The sequence below is a fragment of the Pecten maximus genome, chromosome 8 (assembly GCF_902652985.1).
Source record: "Pecten maximus chromosome 8, xPecMax1.1, whole genome shotgun sequence".
NCBI lineage: Eukaryota > Metazoa > Mollusca > Bivalvia > Pectinida > Pectinidae > Pecten > Pecten maximus.
In genome coordinates this window covers 38,720,659-38,735,363 of record NC_047022.1, presented here as the reverse complement: position 1 = coordinate 38,735,363, position 14,705 = coordinate 38,720,659, and positions in this window count along the sequence as shown.

Here is a 14,705-nt window from a genome sequence, read left to right as displayed (position 1 = left end):
ACTTACCATTTTTTAGACACCGGTATATCTCGTCTAGGAGACAGAATAGAAAATCTTCCTCACACGGGCGAACGCTCAACTAAAGGTTAAAGGTGAGGCAGTGTCACGGAGGGAGACAATCGGAAAAAGAAAGTTGTTAGGAAAGAAGAGAAAAGTTGATATTATTACGATCATTACAGATACATATCTGCTGATTTCCCGAGACTAGGTGGATAGCACAGATAAAATGTCAGACAAGACAAGTGAAAATAAGCTGACATATGTTTGTTGATTATTAGATGTAATGTATTAGTTTAATAGAAACTCCTAGAGTCTGTAATTAATCTCTGACGATGTTAATTCGTTGTGTTCTTTACTTTCTGACAACGTTAATTGACATGTAAATACTATGTTGTTTACCTCACAAAAGCCGTTTCCCCTACACTGCACCCCCCCCTCTGCCAATGCTGACTGGTTTAATACTTTGTTTTCAATATTCTGGTTAAAAAAATTACTGTGCTTTTCTGACATTTTTCCTGACGTTTCATTTTTGGTTGATTGATTATAAATGTGAATCTTGCATTCAACCTGTTAATTTATTCCCTGTGAAGAGTTACTTTATTCCCATGTGAAATGTTACTTTATCCCCTGTGAAGTGTTACTTTATCCCCTGTGAAGTGTTACTTTGTCCCCTGTGAAGTGTTACTTTATCCCCTGTGAAGTGTTACTTTATCCCCTGTGAAGTGTTACTTTATCCTCTGTGAAGTGTTACTTTATCCCCTGTAAAGAGTTACTTTATCCCATGTGAAGTGTTACTTTATCCCCTGTGAAGAGTTACTTTATCCCCTGTGAAGTGTTACTTTATTCCCCTGTGAAGTGTTACTTTATCCCCTGTGAAGTGTTACTTTATTCCCCTGTGAAGAGTTACTTTATCCCCTGTGAAGTGTTACTTTATTCCCCTGTGAAGTGTTACTTTATTCCCCTGTGAAGTGTTACTTTATTCCCCTGTGAAGTGTTACTTTATCCCCTGTGAAGTGTTACTTTATCCTGTGAGTGTTACTTTAGTCCCCTGTGAAATGTTACTTTATCCCCTGTGAAATGTTACTTTATCCCCTGTGAAATGTTACTTTATCCCTGTGAAATGTTACTTTATTCCCCTGTGAAGTGTTACTTTATTCCCTGTGAAGTGTTACTTTATTCCCCTGTGAAGTGTTACTTTATTCCCTGTGAAGTGTTACTTTATCCCCTGTGAAATGTTACTTTATCCCCTGTGAAGTGTTACTTTATCCCTGTGAAGTGTTACTTTATCCCCTGTGAAGAGTTACTTTATTCCCCTGTGAAATGTTACTTATCCCTGTGAAGTGTTACTTTATCCTCTCCTCTGTGAAGATGTACTTTATCCCTCTGTGAAGAGTTACTATTCCATATTCCCCATGTGAAGAGTTACTTTATCCCATGTGAAGTGTTACTTTATCCCTGTGAAATGGTTACTATCCCCTATTTTTTCCTGTGAATTTTTTTTCCCCGTGAAGGGTTTCTTTTCCCCGTGAAATTATTTTTTTCCCCGGAATTTTTTTTTTTTTTTTTCCCCTGAATTTTTTTTCCCTGGGGTTTTTTTTTCCCCCGGAAATTATTTTCCCTGGGGGTTTTTTTCCCCCCGGGGGAATTTTTTTTAAATTTTTTTTATTCCAAAATGTTACTTTTCCCTGGAAAAACTTTACCCTGGAAGTTTCTTTACCCCTGTGAAGTTTTTGTAAAATTATTTTCCCTTTGTATTTTCCCAATTTTTTTGTAATTCACCCTTTAAAGTTTTTATCCCCCTTTAAATTTTTTTTTTTCCCCCCCAAAGTTTTTCCCCCCCCCAAGTTTTTTTTTTTTATTTTTTTCTTTTTTGTTTTTATTTTCCCCCCTAAAAGTTACTTTATCCCTTTTGGGTTTTTTTCCCCCTTTTTATTTCCCCCTTAATTTATTTTCCCAATTTTTTCCCCTGGAAGGGTTTTTTATTCCCCTTTGAAGTGTTATTTTCCCGTGAAGTGTTACTTTTTTTTTAAAAAATTTTTCCCCTTTTTTTTTATTTTTAATTTTTTTCCCCTTGGGGTGTTTCTTTTCCCCGTGAAGTTTCTTTTTTCCCCGGAATTTCTTTATCCCCTTGGGGATTAATTTTGGTTTAAATTTTTAAAAATTAAATTTCCCTTTGGGGAAAACCCCAAAAAAAATTCCCCCCTTTTTTTTTTTTTTTAAATTTTTTTTTTTTCTTTTTTTAAAATTTAATTTTAGTTTTTTTCCCTTTAGGTAATTTTTCCCCCCCTAAATTTTTTTTTTTATTTCCCCGTGAAGTTTTTTTCCCGGGTTTTTTTTAAAAAAATTTTTTTTTTTTTTTACCCTTAAAAATTTTTTTCCCCCCGGGGTTATTTATTCCCCTTTAAATGTATTTACCCCCCGGGTTTTTTTTTTGGGGGACTTTATTCTTGGGGGGGTTTTTTCCCCTTTTAATACTTTTATTTTGAAATTTTTTACCCTGTTGGGGTTTTTTTTCCCCCCCGGGAAATTTCTTTTTCCCGGGAAGGGGTTTCTTTTCCCCGGAAATTTTTTTTTATTCCCTGAATGTATTTTTCCCCCGGAATTTATTTTTTTTGTTTTTCCCTTAATTTTCTTTTGGTAATTTTTTCCCCCTTTAAAGTTCTTTTTTTGTATTTTTTTTAAAATTTCTTTTCCCCCTAATTTTTTATTCCCGTAAAGTTACTTTTCCCCCCGAAGGCTTACCCCTTGGGAAAATTTCCCCCCGTAAGTTATTTCCCTGTGAAGTTTACTTTTCCCTGTAAGTTACTTTATCCCTGTGAAAGTTATTATCCCCCGGAAGTTATTTTTTTAAAAACTTTTTAATTTCTTTTGTTTTTTCTTTTTTTTTTTTTCCATGTGAAGGGTTCTTTTCCCCTGAATTTTTTACCCCTGAAGGTTCTTTTCCCCTGTGAAATTTTTTTTTTTTCTTTTATTTGTTTTTTTAAAAATTTTTTTCCCGTGAAGTTTTTTCCCCCGTGAATGTTTTTTTCCCCTTGAAGGGTTTCTTTATCCCCCGAAAGGTTTCTTTTCCCCTGTGAAATGTTACTTTTTTAAAGTTTTTTTCCCCTTTTTTTTTACCCCTTAAAAATCCCCTGGAAATTTTTTTATTTCCCGTGAAAGTTTTTTCCCCTGTGAAGTGTTACTTTCTCTGTGTAATTTATTTTTAATGTTTTTATCCCCTGTGAAGTGTTTTTATCCCCGTGAAGGTTTTTTCCTGTGAAATGTTATTTCCCCCGTGAAGTTACTTTCCCTTGAAATTTTTTATCCCCTGTGAATTTACTTTATCCCCTTTGGGTTTACTTTTCCCCTGTGAATTTTTTTTCCCGTGAAAATTTTTTCCCCTGTGAAGTTTTTTTATTTGTGTTTTTATTTTATGTTTTTCCCCCGGAAATGTTTTATCCTCTTAAAATTTTCTTTTCCCTGTGAGGTTTTTATCCCCTGTGAAGTGTTACTTTATCCCCTGTGAAGTGTTACTTATCCCTGTGAAGTGTTACTTTATCCCCTGTGAAGTGTTACTTTATCCCCTGTGAAGTGTTACTTTATCCCCTGTGAAGTGTTACTTTATTCCCCTGTGAAGTGTTACTTTATCCCCTGTGAAGTGTTACTTTATCCCCTGTGAAGTGTTACTTTATCCCCTGTGAAGTGTTACTTTATCCCCTGTGAAGAGTTACTTTATCCCCTGTGAAGTGTTACTTTATCCCCTGTGAAAGTGTTACTTTATCCCCTGTGAAGTGTTACTTTATCCCCTGTGAAGTGTTACTTTATCCCCTGTGAAATGTTACTTTATCCCCTGTGAAGTGTTACTTTATCCCCTGTGAAATGTTACTTTATCCCCTGTGAAGTGTTACTTTATCCCCTGTGAAGTGTTACTTTATTCCCCTGTGAAGTGTTACTTTATCCCCTGTGAAGTGTTACTTTATCCCCTGTGAAGTGTTACTTTATCCCCTGTGAAGTGTTACTTTATCCCCTGTGAAGTGTTACTTTATTCCCCTGTGAAGTGTTACTTTATCCCCTGTGAAGATGTTACTTTATCCCCTGTGAAGTGTTACTTTATCCCCTGTGAAGTGTTACTTTATCCCCGGTGAAATGTTACTTTATTCCCTGTGAAGAGTTACTTAATCCCTGCTGAAGTGTTACTTATCCCTCTGTGAAGTGGTACGTTATTCCCCTGTGAAGTTGGTACTTTGCCCCTGTGAAGTGTTACTTTATCCCCTGTGAAGTGTTACTTTATCCTCTGTGAAGTGTTACTTTATCCCCTGTGAAGTGTTACTTATCCCCTGTGAAATGTTACTTTATCCCCTGTGAAGTGTTACTTTTATCCCCTGTGAAGTGTTACTTTATTCCCTGTGAAGAGTTACTTTATCCCCTGTGAAGGTTTCACTTTTATCCTCTGTGAAGAGTGTTACTTTATCCCCTGTGAAGTGTTACTTTATTCCCCTGTGAAATGTTACTTTATCCCCTGTGAAGTGTTACTTTATCCTCTGTGAAGTGTTACTTTATCCCCTGTGAAGTGTTACTTTATCCCCTGTGAAGTGTTACTTTATCCCCTGTGAAGTGTTACTTATCCCCTGTGAAGTGTTACTTTATCCCCTGTGAAGTGTTACTTTATCCCCTGTGAAGAGTTACCTTTATCCCCTGTGAAAGTTACTTTATCCCCTGTGAAAGTGTTACTTTATCCTCTGTGGAAATGTTACTTTATCCCGTGAAGTGTTACTTTATCCCTTGTGAAGTGTTACTTTATTCCCCTGTGAACAGTGTTACCTTTATTCCCCCTGTGAAGTGTTACTTTATTCCCCTGTGAAATGTTTACTATCCCCTGTGAAGAGTTACTTATCCCCTGTGAAGTGTTACTTCTATCCCCTGTGAAGGTTACTTTTTACCCTTTGAAGGAGTTACTTTATACCCTGTGAAGTGTTACTTTATCCCCTGTGAAGTGTTAATTTATCCCCCTGCCTGTGAAGTGTTACTTTATCCCCTGTGAAATGTTACTTTATCCCCATGTGAAGTGTTACTTTATCCCTGGTGAAGTGTACTTTATTCCCTGTGAAGTAGTTACTTTATCCCCTGTGAAGTGTTACTTTATCCCCTGTGAAATGTTACTTTATTCCCTGTGAAGTGTTACTTTATCCCCTGTGAAGAGTTACTTTATCCCGTGTGAAGTTTACTTTATTCCATTGTGAAAGTGTTACTTTATTCCCTGTGAGAGTAGTTACCTTTATCCCCTGTGAAATGTACTTTATCCCCTGTGAAGTGTTACTTTATCCCCTGTGAAGTGTTTACTTTATTCCCTGTGAAAGTTGGTTTACGTTATCCCGGTGAAATGTTACTTGTATCTCCTGTGAAGTGTACTTTCTCCCTCTGAAGTGTTACTTTATCTCCTGGAAGTCGTACTTTATTCTGCATGTGAAGTGTTACTTTATCCCTGGAAAGTGTTAATTATCCACTGTGAAGTTTACTTTATTTCATGTGAAGTGTTTACGTTATCCCTGTTAAAGAGTTACTTATCCCGTGAAATGTTACTTTATCCCCTGTGAAGTGTTACGTATCCCCTGTGAAAGTGTTACTTTATCCCCTGTGAAGTGTTACTTTATCCCCTGCTGAAGTGTTACTTTATCTCCCTGTGAAGTGTTACTTTATTCCCCTGTGAAGTGTTCTTTTATCCCCTGTGAGATGTTACTTTAGTCCCCTCTGTGAAGTGTTTACTGTATTACTCATGTGAAGTGTTACGTTATCCCCTGTGAAGATGTTACTTATATCCCCTGTGAAATGTTATCTTTTATCCCCCTGTGAAGTGTACTTTATTCCCATGTGAAGTGTTACTTTATTCCCCTGTGAAATGTTTACTTTATTCCCCTGTGAAAGTGTTACTTTATTCCCTGGTGAAATGTTCTACTTTATCCCCTGTGCAAGTGTTACTTTATCCCCTGTGAGTGTTTACTACTTATCCCCTGTGGAGCCGTTTACTATTATCCCCTGTGGAAATGTTTAGCTTATTCCCCTCTGGAGAGTTCCTTCCATCCCATGTGAAGTGTTACTTTATTCCCTGTGAATGGTTACTTTATTCCCCTGTGAAATGTTACTTATTCCCCTGTGAATGTTACTTTTCCCGTGAATGTTACTTATCCCCTGGAAATTACTTATTCCGTGAAATTTATTTTTAAACCCCGGTGAAATTTTTTCCCCTTGAAATGTTACTTTATTCCCCGTAATTTTTTTTCCCCCGTGAAAGTTTTTATCCCCTGGGAAAGGTATCCTGTAATTTTTTTTAATTCCCTTTGTTTATTTTCCCCCTGGAAGTGTACTTTTCCCTGGAAGTTTACTTTATCCCCTGAGGGTTTCTTTATTTTCCTGGGGTTTTTTTTACCCCTTTAAATTTTTATCCCCTGTGAAATGTTACTTTATCCCTGTAATTTTTTTTCCCCTGTGAGTGTTATTATCCAAGTGTGTTTTTTTCCCCGTTTAAGGTTGTTTATCCCCCTTTTGGGTTATTTATCCCCTTGAATTTACTTTATTTTATGAATTTTACTTATCCCGTGAGTGTTACTTATTCCCTGTGAATTTACTTATTTCCCCTGGAAATGTTACTTTATCCCCTGTGAAGTGTTACTTTATCCCCTGGGAAGTGGTTCGTTATTCCTCCCGGGGAAAGTGTTACTTTATTATTCCCTGTGAAGAGGTTAATTAATCCCATGTGAAAGTGTTACTTTTATCCTCTGTTGAATGTTACTTTATCCCTGTGAAATGTTACTTTAATTCCCCGGTGTAAGATGTTTACTTTATTCCCCTGGGAAGAGTTACTTTATCCGCTGTGAAAGTGTTACTTTATCCTCTGTGAAGTGTTACTATTATCCCTGTGAAGTGTTACTTTTATTCCCTGTGAAAGTGTTACTTATTCCCCTGGGAAAGTGTTACTTTATTCCCTGGGAAAGATGGTTAACTCTTTATCCCCTGTGAAGATTGTTACTTATAATTCCCCTGTGAAGATGTACTTTATATTCCCATGTGAAGTGTTCTTAATTCCCCTGTGGAAATGTTACTTATCCCCTGTGAAATGTTACTTTAATCCCCATGTGAAAGATGTTACTTAATTCCCCTGTGAAGTGGTATTATCCCTGTTTTAAATTTTTTTTTCCCTTTAAGGGGTTTTCTTTATCCTGAATGTTACTTTTATCCCTGTGAATGTTACTTTTCCTGTTGGGATTTAATTTATTCCCCTGTTTACTTTATCCTTAATGTTACTTTATTCCCTGTGAAGTTACTTTATCCCCCGTGAATGGTTACTTTTCCCTTAAATTTATCCCCTTGGAAAGTTCCCCCTTTCCCCGTGAAATGTTACTTTTATCCCCCGTGAAAAGGTTACTTTTCCTTTAAGCTTTCTTTATTTCCCCCTTAATTCTTTCCCTGTAATTTTTTTTCCCGGAAGTTTACTTTATCCCTGGGTTACTTATTCCGTGAAGTGTTACTTTATCCCCTGGAAGGTTACTTATCCCGTTTTTTTCCCCTGTAATTTTTTACCCTTTAATTTCTTATTCCCTGGGTTCTTTACCCCAAAGGTTACTTTTCCCCCTTAATGTTACTTTAAACCCTGTATGTTCTTTTCCCCGGGGGTTACTTTATCCCTTTAGATTAAATTTTCCCCTGTGAAGGTTTACTTTTTCCCTGTAATTTACTTATTTTCCTCCCGTAATTTTTTTACCCCTTAAAGTTACTTTCCTGGAATTACTTTCCCGTGAAGTGTTTTATCCCCTGGAAGTTTTTTTCTTGTAATGTTATTTTTTCCCTGTAAGGTTATTTTCCCTGTGAAGGTTATTTATTTCCCCTTTAATGTATTTTTTTATTCTTTTAATGTATTATTTATCCCCTTAATTTACCCTTTTTTCCTGTAAGTGTTCTTTTTTTTTTATCCCGGTGAAGTTTTTATTCCCCTTGAAGGGTTTTCCCTTTCCCCGGGAAAATTTTTTTATTCCCCTGGAAGGTTATTTATTTCCCCTGTGATGTTACTTACCCCGTGAGTGTTACTTTATTTCCTTTGTGAATTTCTTTTCCCCTTGAAAAGTTACTTTTCCCCTTGAATGTTCTTTTTCCCTGTGAAATTTTTTTCCCCCGTGAATTTTTTTTCCCTAAATGTTACTTTTCCCCTGTAAATTTCTTATTCCCTTAAATTTTTTTAGAATATTATTTTTATGGTTACTTTTTTGGGGTTATTTTTCTTTAATTATTTTATTAATTTTTTATTTTTTTCCCCCGTGAAGGTTTCTTTTTTCCCTGGATTTTTATTTATCCCTGTGAAATGTTATATCCCCGGGAAAAGTTTTTTTCCTTTTAATGTTTTTATTCCCCTTAATGTTTTTTATTTTTAATTTATTATAAGGTTTTATTCCCCTTGGGAAAGGGTTCTTTTCCCGTAATTTTTTTCCCAAGTGTTATTTTCCCCGGGAAGGTTTCCTTTATTCCCCCTTTTTTTGATTTCTTTTAATTTTGTAATTTATTTATTCCCCTTTAATTTATTTTTTTTGGTTACTTTATTACTTTCCCTGTATTTATCCCTTGGTTTTTTTTCCCTGTGAATGATTTTATTTAATTATTAATTTATTTAAACTAATGTTCTTTATCCCCTGAAAGTTTTACATTCCTGGAAGTTATTTCCTTTGTTTTTTTTCCCTTTTTATTTATTCCCTGTGAATTATTTATTGTGAAAAGTTACTTTCCCTTAATGACTTCCTGGAAGTGTCTTATCCCCTGGAAATTTATTATTCCCTGAAGTTACTTTATCCTTGAAGTTTTTATCCCCGTGAATGGACTTTATCCCTTTAAGTTATTTCCCCTGTGAATGTTACTTTATCCCCCGAAGTTACTTTATCCCTGTGAAGTTACTTTATTCCCTTTGGAAATTTTACTTATTCCCTGTGAATTACTTTAACCCCTAAAGGGTTTCTTTTCCGTAAATTATTTCCTTAATTCTTTAGTCCCCTTTAGTGGTTATTTATTCCCCTGTAGTTCTTATCCCTGAAATGGTTATTTCCCAAATTTTCTTTATCCCTTGAATTTTATTCCCTGTGATGAAATTTTATCCCGTGGAATACAAATTTAAGTGTTATTCCGGAAGGTTATTTTAATTTTAAAATTTTCCCTTGAAATTTATTTTCTTATGTGATTACCCTTGAAAGTTATTTTTCCCGTAAGTTATTTTTTCCCAAGTTTTTGAATTTTTATACCCCCTGATTATTTATTTTGGGGGTTTAATTTTTTGGGAAGGGGTTTACCCGTAATGTTAACTTATTCCCCGGGGATATTTATCCCTTGAATTTTTTTATTAAAAATGTTTTTAACCTTCTTAAGTTTTTTTTAATTTTTAAAAATTTATTTTTTTGTAAATGTTTTTTTCCCTAAATTTTACTTATACTTTTTTTGAAGGGTATATTCCATGGAAGGTTACTTATTTTGGGAAGTTCTTTTTTTCCCGTGAATATTTTAATTTGTTTAATTATTTACCTTTGAAAAAATTTTTTTTTTGTGAAAATTTTATTTTTTTAAATTTTTTTTTGGAAATGTTATTTTCCCTGTGAAAGGTTATTTTTGTGAATGTATTTTCCCCCCCAAAAAACTTTTTTCCCCTTTTAAGTTTTTTATACCCCGTGGTGTTTACTTTCCCCAAAAAAAAAAAAATTAAATTTTTCCCCCCTTAAGGATTTTTCCCGGAAAATTTTTAAAATTTTTAATTTCTTTACCCTTAAACCCCTTTTTTTTTTTTTTTTAAAAAGTAAAATTTAATTTATTTTTGAATGTTAAAATTTCCCCTTAATGCTTTTTTTAATTTTTTTCCTTTTTGGGGGGGTTTAAGGTCACCCCGTAAAGGACTTTTTTCCCCTTAATGTTTCTTTTTTCCTGGAAAGGTCTTTTCCTTTGTAAGTTTAAAATTTAAACCCCCCCCAAAGCCCATTTTTTTAATGTTTCTTTTCCCCTGTTAAATGACTTTTCCCGGGTTTTTTTTTGTGAATGACTTTTCCCCCCCTGAAAAGTTATTTTCCCCTTTATTATTTTTCCTTTAAATCCCTAATTTTTTTGATTTATTTATTTTGGAATTTTTTTAACCCCGGGAAAAAAAAAAACCCCCCTTTATTTTTTTTTTTTTTTTTTGAATTTTTTTTGAAAAATTTTTTTATTGGGGGGTTTCTTTATTTAATTTTTTTTACCCGTGAATTTTTCTTTTTTGGGAATGTATTTATCCCTTAAATTTCTTTATCCCTTGGGAATTTCCCTTTTCCCCAAGGTCTTTATTTTGGGGGAAAGTATTTTCCCCTAAATTTTTTTTACCCCGTAAGGGGTTTTTTCCCCTTAAAAAAATTTTTTTCCCCTGGGAAAATTAATTTTATCCCCGGGGAAGGATTTTTTCCCAAAATTCTTCCCCCAATTTTCTTTTTCCCCGGGGGGTTAATTTTTTGGAAATTTTTTTTTAAAAGTTTCTTTTCCCCAAAAAAATTTTTTTGGGGGTATTTTTTTTTAATTTTTTTTGTGGAGAATTATTGAGATTAAGTATGATCAGTTAGTTGACGGGAATCAGTGATTTCTTGAAAGTATTAGGACTGGTTAGAAACAGTGGAGCCAAAATAAATTAAACTCTGCCATACAGCTGATACGTCCTTTTAGGACTCGTCAGTGACAGGAGGCAACTGAGGAAATTGAGATGTCAAAAATCTTGACGTGCAAAAGACCAACATTTAAAAAAAAAAAAAAAAATTCAAAATTGGATTTCAAAAGAATGTTTAGTTTGCAATCTCAAATTGTCGATTGTAACTTTTCACGCTCATTTTTCATGCATTTAAATTTATCGTTATTTAAATAAAGTTCCTTTCGCTGCCGAGTACCCATAATTATGAGATAAAACACGAAGTAGACACCTACCATTCTACTGTGGTATCGGACCTTCCGCTGTCATTCCCTGTCCTCGTGTAAAGAAGATGATATATGTCCTAAGACAACTGCCGATCTAGACACCTGATACAATATAATATCGCATTATCGTCTCGCTGTCATTGAACTGACAAGGGTTTGTATCGTGGTAAATGAGGGATGAATGGACGAAGTCCTGTATAATTGTACTGTGCAAATCTTGCTATTTACATGCTTAGATATTGAAACAAATCCCAAATCCCCTCAAATTTTAGGATAAACTGATTTAAATGGACTTAAAACTGACTGGAAGATGTTAAAACAATTTATCTGTAACATGTAATGTTGCTACTTAATCACTTAGAACGAGTTTGTATTGATGTTAAGTTGACAATACGTTGGATTTTGTTTATGTGATTGGCGTCTACTTTATTAAACAATGAGTAGGGTAGGCACAGGTGTATATGATACGATCATGACGTAAGTAGTCATTATACTAAAGTCTGTACTTCTTAATTACATTATTATCCACCATAGAATCATCCTGTAATACTACCCAAGGTGTCCTCCATTCGTAAGGGTTCAATATGTTTAAATACATAAATAAATTTACACTCTCTCAGAGTAAGAGGGTTGTATCCTTTCTCTTAAAATATTATATGATGCGACTGCGTATCACAGTGTAATATGACGTCATATTCCAAGCGCGGAAGGAATATGATATCAATCAATCATGCCTCACCAAAGGACATACATATGCAGTTTTCACTTGAATAGATTTATTAGGGAAAAACAAATATAATGTTTTAAAAGTACAATGTAACAAAATCAAGAACTTTATGTTTTCAGGTGTTAATAAACTGTTTAAATCGACCTCGGTTGACCGTTGTCTTTGTGGCGAGTCATTACATCCGGGTCATTACAGTCTTATTTTGTAAATATGATAGAACACTGTATATTTTAAATACATAAATGGTATAAGAAGACATACCAAATGAGGAAAATGGTTAATTTCTTACTGAAGTGATGACGTCAACAGTCACAAAAGTATGTATGACTTGAAGGTATACATAATACAAAATAAATAAAATAAGAAGTAGGAAGGCTGTTTTACTCCATTGAGTCCCAACATCACTGCTAGTCATCACTGATTTCGTTCACTTTCTTTCTATTTATCCCTGGAGTATGCCAGAACAAAATCGTCTCATGGATAAAAAGGTAGGTTTGTACCTCAAACAAATCCTGAGGTCAGCACACCGTTACATTGACTGGCTTTGGTAGAATCCTGAGGTCACCAAACCGTTAAATTGACTGACTTTGGTAGAATCCCGATGTCAGCACACCGTTAAATTGACGGGCTTTGGTAGAATCCTGAGGTCAGCATACCATTAAATTGACGGGCTTTGGTAGAATCCTGAGGTCAGCACACCGTTAAATTGACGGGCTTTGGTAGAATCCTGAGGACAGCATACGGTTAAATTGACCGACATCGGTCAGCACACCATTGAATTGATTAGCTTTGGTTGTCGATCCTCTGTAATCTTCGAAAGGATCGCCTCAGATTTGTGATAGGTAAGATTTTTTTCTGACACAAAGCTAGTCGCGAGCCTTAGATTAAACCACCATTTATAAAGTGTACGTAACCCTCTGAAAGGGCAATATACCGCTCGGCTAGAGAGATCTTCTCTTAAGCTCGATCGGTTGAGCGTAAGAATAGTAAGCCAGAGGTCCCGGGTTCGATCCCTAGCGGAGGCAGTGATTTAAATTTAAATAATTCTGCGCTCTGTTACACTTATATTCCCATTTACTCTGCATTGTCACTGTATAACCTTGCCTAACAAAAAAGAAACATATCTTCATTTACCCGTAACTACTATTGGTGAAGGGATATGAAAAAAACCCAACAAAGTTATTGACCTGTATCGAACACAATATTAGGAACAACATGGCTTTACTGTACAAGATACAGGTGAACAATGACTGAGTATGTATATCTTATATCTAAGATCAGATTGTGAAGCCAAGCCATGGATACGGATGTGTGTTTAGGAGCTCCGCAGTCACCGGATAATTTTTTTAAAGATATTTACCGAATTCGACGTTGGCTAACAGAGGAAACTAGTATGAAGTTGATCTAGAACTCATTGACTCCTGGTATGTATAACTGAATGAATATAGATGGTGAAGAAGTATTGATAATGGCGAATAACAAGACCTGAGGGATTCCGTGACAAGGGCAAAGACAGCATCAATATTGGGAACTAAGCCAGATGATCAGTGTAAATCCACACCAGAAGAACTTTGAAAAGATTCTTGGACAGAATGCAATCGATGTCATGATGTCTGAGGTAAAGGATACTATAAAGAAGGAGGCTGGGCCAGTTATAATCAAACAAACAAAACAACGAACAATACGGAAACTTCTTAAGTCAGGGAAAGGAAACACAGAGAATATAATTAATACTGGTGTAAACACAAACAAAACAATGCCCGATACAGAAGTGATCATCTCTGAAATCAGGGAAAGGAAACACCGAGAAAACAACTTGATACTGGTATAAACACAAACAAACCAATGCCAGACACAGAAGTGATCATCTCTGAAATCAGGGAAAGGAAATGAAGAGAAAACAATCTAATACTATTTGGAGATTCAGAATAATCTGAAAATGATGGAAGGGAAAACACCAAAGTATTCAGAGTGTTGTTAAAGGTATGTGAAAAGCAGAGAACGGATTACGAACGGTATAAAATAGAATAATATGTATGTCGAGTCCACCATGGGATAGTTTTGAGTCTTCCTAATCATGACAGTTAAAAGAAATGATTACTTGTCCGTATCAATATATATTTAAATTTCACCCTTTATTCAGCTTAGCAAACTCTGACTAGGAATAGATTAGCAAAAATTGAAAAATCAATCAGGACTTGAATCGGCGCCATTTTGAAAGATCTGATCAATGCAATTTTAGCCTGTTCTCCTGTGAAGTGAGCGTTTTGTCAGAAACTTAGCTGAAATTAGTGAAATGAGTGCATTCTCTCAATGAAGAAGGCTAACAACAAATGGCTGAAGCGTACATCTCCTATCGAACCTTCGACTACGACTAAATCGGTGTCAATACAAACTGTGCTTGGCAACCCTAGTTAACCAGGACGGGAACTGTGGATATATCAATTAACTAAAAACGTACAAGGTATTAAATAGAGGTTACACAACGAGTGGTTGTTGGATATGGAATTTATTTCACACGAGTAAGTTATTTTTTAAAAGTTACAAAAGACACGAGCTTTAGCGAGTGTTTTTTGCAACTTTTAAAAAATAACTTACGAGTGTGAAATAAATTCCATATCCAACAATCACGAGTCGTGTGACCTGTTTCTACCACAATAATATCGGCTTGAATCAAAGGGAAACGTGGCCAAGTATAATATTCGCGTATGCAAATAAAGTGTACCGGTGACGTCCGGGACCCGGTGATGTGACGTCATTAGATTATTGATGACGTCAATAACAATTGCGGCTTGGGTCAAAGTTCACCGTGTTAGCCAATCAAAATGCGTACAGAGTTTATACCACGTGTGGTATAAACAGATTGTTAATCAACAGCTGTAATGATTAACTGATGGTCTGAGAGTTGAACAACACGGGGTATTGTGGTAGAAACAAGAATACCGAGTTGTTTCTTTTGATTCTGTTAACAATATCGGTGTCTTTACGTAGGTTCACTGGAACTATACCATAGCTGCCGTAGTTAGCAACGTCGCAACATATCTCA